The sequence below is a fragment of the Canis lupus genome, chromosome 1 (assembly GCF_048164855.1).
Source record: "Canis lupus baileyi chromosome 1, mCanLup2.hap1, whole genome shotgun sequence".
NCBI classification, from domain to species: Eukaryota; Metazoa; Chordata; class Mammalia; order Carnivora; family Canidae; genus Canis; species Canis lupus.
In genome coordinates, this window is record NC_132838.1 from 112,834,781 (window position 1) to 112,851,738 (window position 16,958).

Below are 16,958 nucleotides of genomic sequence, written 5' to 3' on the forward strand. Positions count from 1 at the left end.
GGCATCTGGGGAGGCAGGGAGAGCTCCCCATCCCCCTCCGGCACTGACTGCCGCCCACTGCCCTCACCACCTGTCCTGGGGCCTCCCCTGGCTTCTCCCGAACGGCTCTGCCTCTGCCCCCTGAGTTTTGCTCTGTTGCTCTCTCGACCTGCGGGTGTCTCTTCCATCTCTGTCCCTGTGTCAGTCTCTGTCTCTGAGTTTTTGTGTCTCTCTGTCCCTGTCTCTTGCTCTCTTGCCAGGCGACTGTCCCCCACGTTGATCCGACTTCCCATCAATGTGTAACCTTTATCTTCGTGTCTGTGTGTGCCTTGGGGTTATGCGTGTGGACATGCATATGTCAGAGGATGCATGTATGGATATGCATGTCTGAGTGTGTGTGTACACATGTGTGTTTGAGTCCAGAGACGTGTGTGGACATGTGAATGGTAATGTTTGTGCATGCACGGGGATGCAGGAGCCCAGGGCTGTGTGGTACCTGGACGTGTGTGTGACTAATGCCCATAAGCAGGCTGTGGGACGCTACAGGGAGTCCCCGAAGCAGCGAGGAGCTCTGCAGGTCCCTTGGGACAGGGCCTGGGTCTCCTTCCTGTTTCCCTCCAACACAGGCAGGAAGGAGCAGGTCAGCAGGTACGCTAGGTGAGTGAGTGGCCAGGTGTGAACTCAGCTGTGAACTCCTGCTCACTCGCAAGCGCAGCCCCTCCCTCTGCCTCTGGGCCCATCCCCCCTTCCCCCTCTTCCATAGCCAGCTGCCAGCAGGGCAAGGGAGCTGGGGCCAGGACAGGCCACCAGGCCATGGGCATCCGTGGGGTGGCTGGCTGGGCGGCCCCGGTGTGAGCTCATACATCAGGGCTGACAGGCTCCGAAAGCCCCGGAATTAAAACCTAAATCGAATATTGATCACCCGCTCCGGCCGTGGCGCCCACTACGGCTCCCCCTCAACTCCCCCGCGCTTGCTCCCTGCTCCCCGGCTCTCAAGCGGCACCACTGTCCTGTCTTTCTCTCTGTCTCTTTTGCCTCCTCTCTCCCCTGCTGCTCACCCCAGCCCTACTTCTTCTGGTGACTTGTCTCTGTCCCTAGCAGGTGCCAGAGACAGAGAGAGAAATACCCAGAGACAGAGAGAGAGAGAGAGAGACACAGGGATGCACAAAACAGACCTGGATGTGAAACAGTTAAACACGAGCCCCAAGTCAGACCCAGAGCAAGCAGCACATAGACACAAATCCAAGCAGACAGACAGACAGACCCAAGCACGCAGGTACCCACAGATAAGCACAGAGGAAGTCACACACAGTCACACCCTTGAAGTCACACAGACACTCACACACAAATACCACACGCATGGTGCACACAGAGAAAGTTACACTCAGACACAGACGGGCACACAGACCTCCATAGGCCCATGGAGTTACAGCCACACACCCAGGATCACAAAGGTGTGACACAGATGGAGAGACAGGCACAGTCACAAAGCAAGTTACAACAACACAGAGCAGAACAGAAAGCACAGCCGTTCATACAAGGTAGAGAGACACACAGCTCCAAGTGGCAGAAAACACACACACACACACACACACACACACTCCCCATCCTCCTGTTCCCATTCATGCTGACACAACTTGTAGCCACCTCCCTCTGACTCACCCACCCCAGATGCCACCCCAGTTCTGGCTCTAGAACCTGCACAGAGAGGAGGCTCTCCGACCTCACTCCCCCTGCCCCAAACCAACACTGAGCGGCCCCCTCCATGCCTCAGGGTCCTGGGTTGGTCCCCAAGGGATCTAGAGAGGTGGACCCCGGAGAGGACTGAAAGGGCTCCCCACCAGAGAGGGACAGGGACAGGGCCAAGGTCATGCTGCCTGCTGGAGCTGGTCCAGAGATCTGAGGCCACGGCTCAGACCACCTGTGGGATGGCTGGACAGTGGGAAGAACTTGGCTGGGCCACGAGGGCTGGGGCCCCAGCGGTGGGCGGGGGCACTGCCCCGCCCCCGCCCCCGCCCCCACCCCCACCCCAGGCTTCCGGGCTGGGGCGGGCTGCGGTGGAGGCGGGCGGTGGCGGCTGCCGGGGAGAAGATGAATCTTTCATGAGTGATTTGCGGCCGCCTCTTCTCGTCCCGTGTTGTTTAATGTTTCAATTTGGGCGAAAGCAAAACATTCAATCAGGCGGATTAAGTGCGTAATGCGTCTCATCGCTCAATCTGTCGCCTCCGCCGGGCAGCCCGCCGGGTGGGGGGGGATTAGGAGGGGGTGGCGGGCAAAGACCCTGACCAGGGGAGCCGGGTCCCCAGCTTCACTCCTAAGCTGTGCCTTGGGAGGCCCCTCGGCCTGGAACCCCCCCAGCCCACAGTCTCCCCGAATCCTGGGCTCAGCCTCACCCCCACGTACCGCTTTCTGCTCCATCTCAGGGTGTCCACTTGGCTTTTGGGGCCCTGGCTCTTCTGTACCCCTCTGTCCACCTGCCAGGCTCTCTCTCCGGGTTGTGTCAGCCTGTCTTTCTCCATCCACGTCTAGTGTCCCTCTGTCTCCCCATGAGTCTGCCCATCTCTATCTCTGCCCTTTGCTCTGTGCCTGCACCTCCTTATCTCTCCGTCTCCCTGTCTTCTCACTGCCTGCTCCCCAGGGCTCCCTCTTCCTTACATCTCCCCTCTCTAGATCCATCGGTCATCCCCTCCCCACCCCCCACCCCCGTCACACTGTCCTTCTGTCCACACGGCCCTGTCTGTCTCTCAAACTGGCTGTCCCCGAGCCTTTACATCAGCACAGCGTCCCTCCGTCTAACACCAGTCTGTCCCCACTCCGCCCGACCCCTAACCTGCGCATCCCCAATGCCCAGTCTCCTCTCTCAACCAGAGCTCAGTCCTCTGCCTGCCCGACCCTTGCCCCTCTGTCCGCCTACGTCTCTGTCCCCTGTTCATCTCTGTCCCAGTCTGTGTTCACCTGTCTCTCTGTCTCGCTCCCCTGTGGGTCGGTCCCTCTGCCTTCCCTTGACCTTGTCCGCTCCCTGTCCCCGGCTGCCCAATCTCCACGTCCACTAGGGGGCAGCAGGCACAGGCTTTTCAGGTGGGGAGGCTGGCAGGATGGCTGAGGGGCTTCCCAGCCCAGCCCAGTGCCTGGGTGCGGACCTCCCCCTTCAGGAGCACCCACGCCAACCAGCCCCTCCTCCTCAGACTCAGAAGTCGGGGTCCCCAGCCATCTTCTCTCTCAATAGCAGGGGTCCCACCGTCCAGCTCCCTTCCCTCTCTTCAGGCAGCCTGTGAGCTGGGGTGAGGGGTGGGGGTGGGAGGGTGTGCTGGAGATTTTAGCTGGGGGCCTGGCAGGCAGTAACCAGAAGTGTCACCACTGCCTGCTGCGGAGACCCACGGGGCTGCGAGGCCAGGGTCTGACAACGTGTGCAGGCACAGGGACACACACAGGATTCCAGGAAACACACGGGTAATCAGATTCAGTCCTAGCACGCAAGAGCACACCCCCCCCCCCACCCGAACCACAACCCCAGTCAGACCCCAGGAGCCTGGATCAGACCCCTTGCCCCAGGGAGCTCATGGACACACGACACACACTCACACACTCACATTCTGCCTCAACCAGTCCCCGCGGTTCGGGACTGTGACTGACACACACACACACACACACACACACACACACACACACACACCTCATTCAGAGTGACTTGCACACACAGGGCAGGCCCCCACCCCTGCATGTGCCCTCAGCCCCCGGACCTCTCACAGGCCTCTGCCCACCCCTGCTCATCTGGTCCCGACCCCTGTCACTGTCGCCCCGCTCGCTCAGCGGCCCTCCCCCCAGCTCCCTAACTTCCCCTTCTCCGCCTCTCACTTTCTGGGTCTCTCCCCTGTTTCCCCTGCCTCTTTTTGCCATCTTTCCCTTGCTCTGAATTTGTCTTTGTCCACGTCTCTGCGCCTCTGTGGCAAGTCCTAGCATCTGGGCTTGTCTGGGAGACACTGTCTCTCTGTCGTGTAGTCTTGGGCTCCCCCCACCCCAGGCTCTCCCGACCGTCTCTGCCGCCCCCCAACTCTGGGCTGCACAGCCCGTCAGTGGGTCTCCGCGTCTGTGCCCCGCTCCCCGGGCGGGCGGCGGTCTGTCCTCTCCCCAGGTCTCTGTCTCTGTCTCTCTGTCCATCCGTCTCTCTCCTCCCGGCCCCTCCCGCCCTCCCCCCTCTCCCTCTGTCTCACTCTTCGCCTCTCTCTTTTCTCTCTCAAGTGTTTTCAATTTTATTCTGAGTGGAATTAACTACCCCTGATGTCAAATTGCCGCCGAAATCGATAATAATATCTTTACAAAAGAGGATATTCTTCTCTCGGAGAACGGCCTCTGAAAAATGGAAAATTTAGTCGAAATTGATTCATTACTTGACACTTTATAGAACGGCTGCGTATTGATCGCACCTGTCATGTCCCATCTCCCCTAATCGAAGCTGAAGGCCGGCTCCGATGCCTGCTATTTTTCATAATTCCACCGCAGCCGACAGCTCCACAAACACCGCCGCTCGCCGGCCTCCGCCTCCCCGCGCCGGCCGCCACCGCGCGCCCTCGGCCTGGCCCTGGCCTCGCGGGCTGCCCCGCCTGCCGCCCCGCAGCCGCCGGCCGCTCCCCTGCCGTCCTGCGTCTGTCCGCGCCCCCCCCCCCCCACCGTGGCCGCGCCCTCCTGCTGTCTGTGTGTCCCGCTGTCCTCTCCTCCCTCGCCCTAAGTCGGCCAGCCCTTCCCCTGGGACCCCCTCCCCCATCTGTCCATCAGTCTTCTCAACACCCAGCTCTGTCCGTCTGTCTGACCACCCCCCCCCCCAGGCCCGCCCTGGCTGGCCGCCTCCTCTGCTCTCCTGTCGGCCTTGTGTGACGGTCTGTCTGTCCTGCTCCATCCCCTGCCTGCATCCCTCTAGCACCTTCCAGGGGGTGGGGGTGGGGTGGGGAGGAGTGGGGGAGGGGTGGAGATGCTATCCCGCTGCTCCCCGCCCCCCCCAGCAGACCTGCCTCCCCTAGGCTCTGGATTCCCTCCCACTCCCCAACACCTTCCCTAAGGCCTGGCCCAGTTTCAGCATCCTCCGGGGCCCTCCTCCCCGCACCCCTCTCCACTGCCTTTCCTCCCCCTCCCTCTGTCCCTCCATCTCCCCAGGCCCCTGAGTGACAGGCTCTGCCCTCACTGGGGAACGAGGGAAGACTCCAGTGCAGGCCCTGCCCTCAGGGAGCCTCCAGCCAGGGGATGTCAGACGGTGCAGGGCAAGTGCTGGGAGCCGGGGTGGGGCCGTGTGGGCCAAAGCTGGAGACCAGAGTCTAATAAGTCGTGTGTACACAGCAGGTGGTCTGGTCAGCCCCACCAGGGAGTTAGGAAAACAGATCCCGCCCCCTCCGGCCAGGGTCCGGTTGCACTTCCAACACTGATTAGCTGCGCCACAGTGAGCAAGTGACTTCTGTGCCTCAGTTTCCTCGTCGGTGACATGGAGATAATGCTAAGCAGCACCTACCTCATAGGGTTGTCCTTGACAGAATTAAATGAGTTCATCTCCGTGAAGGGTTTGGGCCAGTGCCTGGCCCCAAGCAAAGTCCAGTTCATTGTCATGGCTCTTATAACGGTGACAGGCCCTGTTCAGTCCACCCCACTCCTGAGCTCCTGCAGCTCCAGGAGAGCCGTGCAGGGCGAGGGTTAGGGGGTGGCTTCTTGATGGGGGGGGGGTGGCCCACTTATACCCAGCCGGGCTTCACCCTCTGTCACCATTAGTGGTATTTGCTGCACCTGGACACCTCTTACAAGGGCGTTATAAGCAATCTAAAGGGAGGCTTTCGCCCCAACAGAGGGGTCCTTACTCCTTGGGGGGGGGGGGGGGATTAAAAAGAGTCTTAATGGATGTTACTGTCCCCAGAGGTGTTCTCTCCTCCATGGGTAATAAATTTAGCCCACTGGGTGTCACAGGCTGGTGAGGGTGCCCTTTCTCTCTCTCTCTCTCTCTCTCTCTCTCTCTCTTTTCCAGGGGGCATTTAACACCCTAAGGGTGTTCTGTCTCAGTAGGGTGTTAACTACAGTGGCTGCTAGTGCAGCCTCCCTGGGTTGTTAACTACAGCTTAATGGTCCCCCTCCTGTGAGATGCTTCCTTCAGTCGGGTAGGTGTTGGCAATACTGCTAACGAGTGAAGACGCGGGCTTGGTGGGCAGCCCCCTCCCCGGGACGCTCCACGGAAGAACTCTCCCTGCTATGGAGTTCCTACGCGCTTATAGGACCCGCCACGCTCTGGCATCCTCCTCGCGGAGCCTCCCAACCGCCTGGGGCTCAGAGAGGGAACAGATGGTCCAAAGATGCACAGCCCAAAAGGTGTTACAGGGATCAGGAAGGTGTCTCCTGGGCGGGCGTGGATTCTGAGCCATCAGATGGGGTGTGTTCACCTGCCCGTGGGCATGGTTGCTCAGCCCATCCGGCCCTGGCCACCAAGGCCATCAGACTTCCCTTTGGGAGTCCTCCGTGACCTCTGATGGGCAATGTAAGCCCCCTACAGGTGTTACCTAAAGTCTGACACCCTGGAGTGCCCTCCTCTCTCCAAGACGCAGGGCTTAGAGATAAAGATGATGCTCTTTGCTGCCTTAGGGGCGTCACTGGCATCCCAGGGATGTTGTATTTTCCAGAAGAGGGTTGCACGCAGTGTAATAAGTGGTGCCTTCCCAGAGGGTGGACTCTTACTGGAGGGCGTAGCATACAAGCCAGTCCTCTGCTCAGTGCGCCTTCTCTCTTCCCAGGTGTACTTTCGTGCACTTAACGGTCATTAAATACATTCCAGCTGATCTTCCTGGTGTCCTGACCGGGTTCTAGCCTTCTTGAAACACCTGGAGGGTGTTGTCTCTCTCCCGAATGGCACCACGTGCTGACGAGGAGTCCTGCCTCCCAGCGGGTGTTCCAAAACCTCCAACTTGGCATCCAGAGCCGCACACCATGAAGGTGCTGGGTGGGTGTCATAGACACCCAAGAGGTACAAGTCTAGCTGGTGAGCTATCTTCAAGGATGCTATATACGGTCGAGGGTTGTTCTAGACACGCAGAGGACGGTGGCTGTCCTGAGGGGGTCTCAGTGTGGCCTAATGAAGGGGTAGAGACACCCAGTGCAGGAGCTTCCTGGTGGCTCCCTGGAAGAGTGCTGTTCCACGTAGAAACCAGTGAGGGGATTCTCATTTTCGAGCAGAATCCAGTGTTTTTAATGTGATTATTCCGAAGTAGTGTTGCTCGTGGCAAGTGCTTTATTTGGTGCTTGACCCAATGCAGAGCGCTCTCCGAGTGTCCTGGGGGTTACTTCCCTAGGAGGCAGCTGTCACTATTGCCCTGTTTCGCAGCTGAGCAAACTGAGGCTCCTGCTTACCAACTCATGCTTAGATGCTTAGTAACTTGCCCAAGTGCGTCGTGGGCAGTGGCTGGCGGAGCTGGGGCCCAGCTGGAGGTCAGGGGGGTTGGTGCGATCTCGCAGAGCTGCCCTGGCCATGGCAAGCTCCTTTGGGGACTGTCTTTTCAACCCCAGACACTTTCTCTCTGGAGGCAGGTGGCTCCAGGGGCTGCTGTTCCCCCCCCCCCAGAAAGTGGCACTGGTGCTTGGGGGGGCAGAGCCTGATCTGAGAATGGGAGAGAAAAGTGGGGGACAGAAGCAGGGAGGGGGAAGAGGTGAGGGGAAGGTACAAGGGAAAGAAGAGAGTGGAGAGTGAGGGCGAGGGTCGGGCTAGGAAGGGGCTGAACCCTGGGGCTGGGGGCTGCTGCTCCCAGAGCCCTGAGGCCAGTGGCCACTTCTTTTATTTCAGTCGGAGCCCACCTGGCCCTCCCTGTGGCCGCAGGTGTGGGTGGGCTCCTGCCACTCCTGCGCGTGTGAAGAGGAGTGTCCGTGTGCCTGCTCTGGGTTCTGTGATTGTCAGTGTGTCTGTCCATATGCCCTGGGCTTGTGTGTCACTGAAGGTTTGTGTTAGGAGGTGGAGTGTAACTGTAGGTCACCACGGTTGTGTGTGTGTGTGTGTGTGTGTCCAGTTTGGGGGTCAGTGGATCAGGGTCCATCTGTTTGTGCTGCTCTGTGTCTGCCTCTGCCTGTGGCTGTGTGTCCCAGGCCCCCTGGGCTATGTACTCTGCGTGTGTGTTTGCACTTTCTGTGTCACTGTATCCGGGCGTCCCGACGTCCGTGTGTCTGTGTGTCTGCTCTACGGGCCGGTGTCGGGGTCCAGGTTCGCGGGTCCAGCAGGGGTCCTGGCGCGCAGCTGCTCCCTCCACCGCCAGCGGGTAGGTCGGTCCGTCCGCGCGTCCTCCCGGGGAGGGGCGGGGCGGGGCGGGGCGGGGCGGGGAGGCGCGAGGAGGTGGGGGGTCTCTCCTCGCTCCACGCGCCCCGCCCCCACCCCACTCCCTCAGTCCCGGGATCGAACCTTATTTAGAGTCGCGATTCGACATCTGTTTTCAAATTTGATCAGCTCTGAACTTTATTTTCCGAGTTTGAGGAAAATTATATTCCATCGATCGCGCGCCCGCCCCCTCCCCCGCAGCGCCCGCCGCCGCCGCCGCCTCCATATATCTGCGCGCCGAGCCGGCCGGGCGGCCGCGAGGGCGGAGGCGCGCCGCGCGCCGCGGAGGAGCGGAGGGAGGCGGCGGCGGCGGCGGCGGCGGAGGAGGAGGAGGGGGAGGAGGAGGAGGAGGAAGCGCAGGAGGCCCCGCGCCCGGCCGCCCGCTCTCCCGCCGCCCCGCACCCGCCCCGCGCCCGGCCGCCCGCGCCCCCGCGCGCCTCTCTCGGTCCCGCGCGCCCCCCTCCCGTCCCCGCCGTCCCTCCGTCTCCAGGGCTCTCCGAGACTCTCGCCCGCGCTCGTCCCCCGGGCCCCGGCCGCGCCCCCGCCCGGCCCTGCCCCCCCACCCGGTGCCCGCCCCCCAGGAAGCCGCGGGGGCCATGGCCGCGGGATCCCAACTTTAAACACTTCTCGCCGGACCGGAGCGGAGGCGCCAACCCCGGAAAGTGAGTGAGCGCGCGGGCCGGTGCAGGGAGGGGGCGGGGCGCGCGGTGCTCCCGAGGGACCTCCGGAGCGGGGCCGCGGAGCCTGGGGCTGGGGAGGGCGGGCGGGGTCACCCCCCCTGCGGAGGCGCTGGGCTCGGGGCGGGGGGGTGGGGGGGTGGGGGGCAGGACTCCGGACTCGGGCCGAGGAGTGTCCGGGAGCGCCAGGGGTCGGGGGCTGGGCGGACCCGGTCTGTTTGGGAACCGAGGCTGGCGGGCACACCTGAGGGTGAGTCTGGACCTCTGGGGCTAGAATCCTGGGGTGGGGGGGGAGGAGGGGACTTGAGGGCCAGGACCCGAGGGCTTGAAATTTGGGACCTAGGGGTTCAGAGCCAAGAGACTGCGTATTTGGGGTTGAGAGCCGACTGGGGCTGGGGTCAGACTAGGGGTGTGAACATTTGGAGCTGTGGTCAGTATGGAGGTTTGGATGGGTTGGGGGGCGCTGGGAGGTCTGGATTTGGAGCTGGAGTTCAAGGCTGAGGGTCTGCATATTTGGGGTCTGGATATTGGGGTAAGGGGGTCCACAGGGCCTGTGGGAAGGACACTGGGCCAATAAATGGGTCTGCACACACTTCGGGGCTGGGAGCGCAGGTCTAGCCCTGACCTTCCAGGGGCTGTGTCCTTCTGGGGACAGGTGGCCCAGTCTGCTGCACACCTTCTCTGTCATTCCACAACCGTCCCAGGGCCGTGCGGGGCCACCTCTGCTGTCTCTTCCCTGGCTGGGTCTCTCCTTACTGTGTCTCTGTCTCTGGGCATCTCTGTGTCCAGAGATGCTGTGTCTAACTCCCAGAATCTCTGTCTCTCTCCTACTCTGTCTCTCGCAGCATCTCGCTCTTCCTCTTCCTCTTCGGGTCCAACTCTTGGACTGTCTCAGAATCTCTGCCTCCTTCTCTCCGCGTCTTTCTCAGCATCTCTCTCTGTCTCTGCCTTTCTGTGTCTCTTACTGTCTCGGTGTCTCTGTGTCTCCCAGCATCTCTGTCTCTGTCTCCCCCTCGCTGGTTTCCGCTCAGATTAAGCCGGGGACCTAATTCCAGGCCCAGGATCGAATTTTCTGGCAACAAAGGGAAATAGCGAATCGATCGGTCGCTCCGGAGATTAAGAGACAAGCGGCGCGCGGATCTATCACGGCTAAACGGCCCCCCCGCCCGCTCCCCCTGCCCGGCCGGCCCGCCGAGGCCCAGACGCGCTCCGCATCGCCAAGCAGCCTCAGGAGCCCGGCTGCCCGGCAGGCCTGGCCGGCCTCGCTGAGCCCAGAGCTGACGGCCGAGCTAACTGCGTGCCCTGCCCTGGGCAGGAGCCCGGGGACGGTCCCAGCACCAGAACTGGCCCCCGGGGAGGGGAGGGGAGGGAAGGGGAGGGAAGTGAAGGAACCAGAGGCAGCACCTCACCCTGAAGAGCCACGCTGCACACACCTGTGGCCTCAGGTAATACCTTTCACTCACACCTGCCTATCAGCACACCTGTCACATTAGTGTTTCCCCTTCAGGTCCCCGCATCTGGACCTCCAGGCGACATTAGTCTCCTTGTACCTGTCCCCTGCAGGTAACCTGTCCTCTTCGTCTGTCCCTGTAGGTACCGAGTGTTTCCTCTCACCTGCTTTTCCAGGTAACACTTGTCCCTTGAAACCTGCCCCAGAGATGCCCGCGATCTCTCAGGTAACACATGTCCCCTTTTACCTGCACCTCCAGGTAACACCTGTTCTCTGAAATCTGCCCTTCCCACTTGAATCCTTGCATCTGTCTCATTTCCTGCCCTATTGTCCCTTTCCTACCTGCACCTGCATCACCCCTTAGTCCCCTAAGGCTCTAAACACATTTATTTCTCACACATTCATACTTCTTCACCTCTGTCTCCCCTCCAGCAGTACCTGTTCATCGTATCTTCACATACAGTGCACACCTTTCTTTGCACAGAAGCCCTAACACCTGTCACGTGCCTTCTCTTAATCTGTCCTCAGGTGAAGCCGGCCCCCTCCCGCCTCTCCTGTCCCGTACTTCCCCCATACGGTGCTCACCTCCTCCACCCTCATGCCTGTCCTTCCAGAGGAGCTTCCCATGCACGTGCCCACGTATATCCTTACACAGATATCTACTCCCACCTGTCTTTCCCACATCTGCCTTTCCCACTTGTCATCTCAGGTAACATCCCAGATGACACATGCACCTACCGCACCTGTCTCCTGACCTCAACACGGCTTGATTGCTCACACATGCAGTGGTCCCTGGGCATCATGGGTCTCCTCCTCCTCCTCTCATGTCCCTCCTTGCCATGAGGGTCCTCCAAGCCCTTTTCCTCTGAAAGCCACCTGTCTCTCCTCGCTATCTCTGTCTCTGCTTCTCTCTGTCTGTCTCACACAACACACAGCAGTACTTCACACACTTCACACCTGTCCTTGGCCACAGGTACCTGCTTTACGTGCATCCCTGTTTCCCCACACCTGTCCCTTGGGCACTATCTACTTCTCTCCCTTACCCACATCACTAATTCCCCAGGTTTCTTCCTTCCTCCTCCCTTGCTATGCAAGGTGACACATCTCTACACCTCTCCCCTTCCTCACCTGTCTGCCGCAGGCGTCACCTGCTCCAGTACCACGTCCACTCATTTCTTTGGCAAACAGGTCCTGAGGCTTCCACACCTGCCTTAATCTCTCTCTGCTTTACATCTCTTCAAGTGGGTCTCTGCCATACACCTGGTGTCCCCAGCCTATCCCCAAGGGGAACGCTGACTCCTGGCCACCCTCCTTCCCCACAGACCTGCACCAACATCGGGACCCCTTCTCTCCCCCCACCCACCAGCATCCATGTAACTTTTGTCCTTTCATAGCTTTTTCATTTTTCTTTCTTAGACAGGGAGAGAGAGAGAGAGAGAGAGAGAGAGAGAGAGAGTGTGTGTGTGTGTGTGTGTGTGTGTGTGTGCATGAGCAGAGGGAGGGGCAGAGGCAGAAGCAGGCTCCCCACTGAGCAGAGAGCCCTATTCAGGGCTTGATCCCAAGATCCTGGGCAGAAGCTTAACTGGCTGAGCCACCCAACTGCCCCTGTAGCTTCTTCTTTAAAAAAGAATTTTTTTAAAGTAAGCTCCACTCCCAGTGTGAGGCTTGAACTCAGGACCCCGAGGCCAAGAGTCACAGGCTTTGCTAACTGAGCCCTCCAGGCGCCCCCCTCCATAGCTTGCTCAGATGTTGTATCCGTACCCCACACCTCTCAGCCACCTTGTCTCCCCTGTGCTCACCTGCGCTACCTGTCCACCCCCACACCTTTAGAACCGACCCTTCAGATCCCTCACACATGTCTCCAGCCTGCTCCCCTCTGGAAATACTGTCCCCCTTTCATAGAGCATGTCACCACCCATCTATCTCAGGGAACACCTTTTTTTTTTTAAAGATTTTATTTATTCATGAGAGAGAGAGAGAGAGAGAGAGAGAGAGAGAGACAGGCAGAGAGAGAAGCAGGCTCCATGCAGGGAGCCCGACGCGGGACTCGGACTCGATCCTGGGTCTCCAGGATCACATCCTGGGCCAAAGGCGGGCGCTAAACCGCTGAGCCACCCAGGGATCCCCAAGGGAACGCCTTTCTTGCTGAGCATAAGTACCACCTGTAGCATTTGTTAAACACACAGAACACCTGTTCCCAGCCTTCCCCACACCTGCCACTGCATCTTACAGACTCCCTTAAGCCAGAGGTTCTCAGACTTCAGCGGGCATCAGAAACAGCTGGAGGGCCTACCGGAACGCGGAACACTGAGCTGGGGATGTTGGACACACACTGGATGGGAACACCCCAGGGATTCTGGGGCAGCAGGTCTGGGGCGGAGCCTGAGACTGAACTTCTCACGAGCTCTAGGGGCTGCTGGTCCGGGATCGCTCCTTGGTAGCACCCGCCTACTCATGACATGTTCCCAGCTATTGTTACTTTTTTTAATCTAGATTTTATTTTTAAGTAATCTCTACACCCAACATGGGCTCGAACTCACAACCTCGAGATCAAGAGTCACCCTCTCTACCGGCTGAGCAGCCAGGCGCCCCATCCGGGCACTGCCTATTAAGCCTATCTCTGTGGCAGGCTGTGTTCTCGGTTCTCACTTCACCCCCACCAGGCCCTTATGAGGCAGGTCCTTACTCTCATCCCCACTGCGCAGAGACAGAAACTGAGCCCGGAGAAATGGAGTAATTCCTTGGAGTTCTCAGAAACTGGTAGATCTTGGAGGCCATCTGTCCTCAGGCATCCAAGTGTCCTTAGCTCCCACACCTGCCTATCAGGTGACCTCCTTCCTCCACGGACACCTCTGTCTACCTTGTTGCTTTGGCAACACTTTTCTCTGAGTCCCCCCAGCTCTCCTGCACCCCAGCCTCAGGGTCACCCCCCAACCCCCACCCCACTCCTGCCCTCGACACTCCCCACCGCCCTGCCTGTACACCTGGCCTCTCTGACACCAACTCCCCTAACCAAGCTGGCCATCCGTGTCCTCACTCCCACCTGCCCTCCCAGGGGCCTGGAGCCAGCCCAGCTACTACCACCGCACACCTGTCCCCCAGGCACCCCTTGCTCTCCAGAACTAGCCATCCCTATCGTGGTGCTTCCTGGCTCCATCTCTCTCTGCCCACCCTGCCTGTTTGCTTCCTCTATTCCATTTCTGCCCCTGGCTGCCCACCTCCCCCCTGCCTGTCTTGAACCTGAGTCTCTGTCTCTGTCTCTCTTTCCCTCCCTCCCTGTCTCTGCTGTTTCTCCACCTCTGTCCCTCTCAGTGTCTCTGTGTCTTTATTTCTTTCTAGCGTCTGACTCTCTGTTCTGTCTCTGTCTCTCCTCTCAGGCTCTCTCGGTCTCCTCCCTCCTCTTTCCCTGTCCCTTGTTCTCTCCTCTGACAGGGCAAGTTTTTTGGGGGGGCTTGAAGTCATGCTGACCCACATCTGAGTCCAGGTCTCACACCTACCCCTATGGCACTTTGGCCAAGTTACTTTCCCTGTCTGAGCCTCAGTTTCCACATCTGTGAGATGGGCATCCTGGCAGTTGCTTCCTCCCGGGTAGTGGTGAGGATGGGGTGGTGAGGGAAGCAAGAGGCCTCAGGACAGGCAGGGGCTGGTCTTCCTGCCCTGGCTCTCTTCCTATTCCTGTTGTCTCTTCCCAGGGCTGCTGCCCCACCTGGCTGTCAGCGGGAGTGTGCGTGGTGAGGGAATGGAGAGAGAGATGGCAGAGGCGTCCGGGCCAGGGCTTGGGCATGGGCCCCGGTGTGGGGCTGGGGACCGGGATCGATCCGCCTCGGCGGCAGTGCGCGGGCCAGGATTGCATCTTGTCACAATAATTTATTGCTCTCATCCCGTCTGATCGATGGAGCTGAATTAGCACCGTGCGATGCCCCTGGAGCCCTGAGCCTCCCCCAGCCCCGCCGGACCCCAGCCGGACCCTGGCCCTTCTCTGGCCCTTGTGCGATCCCCTGCAGCCGAGGCACCCGGCTCCAGTGGCCTGGCCCCACGCCTGGCCCCAGGCTCTCAGGCCCTGCCCTGTGTCTCCTGTTTCCCTGTGCCCCCCCCACCCCCACCCCCCCATGCCTCTCTTCTCTTTCAGTGTCTCCTGTTTGCCTTCCTGGGTCCTTGACCCCATTCATCTGCTCATTTTCTCTGACCAGTCACTCCCTTCCCCCTCAGGTTGGTCCCCATTTCCCCATCTGTCTCTGCCCCCCTGTATTCCTGTGTCTCAGTCTTCTCATCTCTGTGTCCCTTGGCTTCTTCCCTTCTCCATCCCTGGGTCCTTCCTCCCCCAGCTCTAGGCCCTTCCCTTCCACCTTCATCTCTGTTCCCTGACTCACTATCTCTCTGCCTTGCTCCTTTTTATCTGAATTTCATTTAAACAATATTTCCTGAGCACATACTTGCTGCCAGGTCCCAAGAACAGGACACACATGCCCCTGCCTCTTGGCCATTGTGGTCCAGAGAGGATCTGTTGGGTTCCTGGGACAAGCTGGCCAGCAGCCCTTCAGCTTCCTGCCCCTCCCCCCACCCCCAATCACAGAAGTCTCTGATACAAGGCTTTTGGGGCCAAGAGGTCCCACCCAGCAGTGGGGTGGGGTCCAGGTGCAGGGATGAGACAGGGAAGGGAGCTGGGACTGAGGACCCTTGGGAAGAGGTTGGGGCTCAGGATGAGGCAGGAGGTAGGAAGTGGCCAGGTGGAGGTGAGGAGGAGGGGTAGGGTAGGTTTTGGAGTTGGGGTGGCAGCCAGGAGCTGGATCAGCCCCTGACCACAGACCCCACCCCCAGGACGGCAGCTGGGTATCCCGTTGGCCCTGAACCCACACCTGCGCTTCCCTCTCTCGCCTGCCCCGGCCCCACAGCCCCTGCCCTCTGGTCCACTCCTTCGCCTCTGCCCTAATCCCTCAATTTTCCGCATCTCTGCCCCTCCTGTCCTTCCTCCCAGACTGGGGTCTCTCCTTGGAGCAGCTGTCTTCTGACCTCCGGCTCCCTAATTCACTTTGTCCAAGCTGCTTTGACTCGCTCCCCTTTTCCGGGTCTCCCCAGCTCGGCTCCTCCTCCCCCCACCTTCCTCAGGGTCTAGTTCTTTCCCGTCTTGGCAGGACTCTCTGATCTCCCATCTTTTCTCCGTGTCTCTCCTCTGGTCTCTGTCCCCATCTATGTCCTGGTAGGTGTTGCCTCCTGCTTCTCTCTCTGCCCCCCCCCCCCCCCCCCGCGGCTCTCCGTGTCTTCGTCTCCCTGTTCCCCTCCCACCCCCTGCACTTCCTCCATCTCTGAGGGGTCTCTGAGGGGAGATGGGCAAGGGGATGCAGGCAGGGGGTAGGGAGGCAGCCTGAGCTCTGGGTCCACGTCCTCGGTGGCGCCTCCCTCTCCCCTCCCCTCCCCTCCCCTCCCCTCCCCCAGTGCTGTTTGGTAGGCGGGGTGCGTGGCACTGCGGCTCCCACCTCCCTGGGGATGCTCCCCCCCACCCCCCAACTGACACGGTTCCGCGTGCTGGCCACAGCCCCAGGGACGTTCGTGCAGAGACTGGGACTCAGGGAGAGGGGGGAGAGAGAGAGAAAGAGAGAGAGAGCGAGAGCGAGAGAGAGCACAGGAGGGAGAGACCAACCCAGAGACACATGACAGACAGAGACAGCAGCCAGAGGGAGAGACAGGGAGAGGGTGGGTGTGAGGTCTCCATCCCTGCCCTGGCTGGAAGCCTCCCCAGCACCCCAAACCGGGGTCACAGACACACCTTCTCCAAGCAGGGAAGCTGGTACCTTGTCTGTTTGCCAGTCTGTCCTTCTGTCTCTCTTGCACAGCGCAGCCTCAGCAGAGGTTCCAGGGTGTGTGCCCGCGTGTGTGCATGTGTGCGCACATGTGCAAGCTACTGCAACTGTGTCTGTGTGTGTGTGACACTATGTGGGGTGGGGTGGGGGGCTCGGCTGTCTTTTCATGTGATGGGTTTGTGTGGCAGGATGTGTAGGTGTGACCTGTGGCGGTGCGTGCATTCCTGAGCACAGGTGACGACCTGCAGGAGCATGAGCCCACGGGGCTGGGAAATCCATCCAAGCCGTGTCTGTGAGCATGTGCGTGACTGGAGCGTGATGCTCAGCCGTGATCGTCCTGTGTGACTGCCCAAAACTCTGGAGTTGTGCTGTGTCTGGACTCTCCAAGGCGGCTGGCGTGTCTGAGTGACCAGGACAGCGCACATCTCTGAAGGCAAGGAGACGACAAAGCTTAGGCCAAGGGGGGCATGGTGGAAGGAGCAAGTGGGTGCTAGACGCCAAGAGCTGGGCTGGGGGTGCGGGTGTGAGAAACACAGTGAGGGAGCAGCTGTGGGCTATGGTCACAAAAATCCCCCCAAATCTGGGCATCACAACTGGCTGTGTGAGCCTGTGTGGCAGTGCATTCTGTATTAAGGGGTTGCTGTGGTGTCTCAGAGCCTGTGGGCTTGTGTCTGTGTCTGGGATCAGACATGGAAGGTGCTCTGTGTGCCCTAAAACGGTGAAGGCTTTGT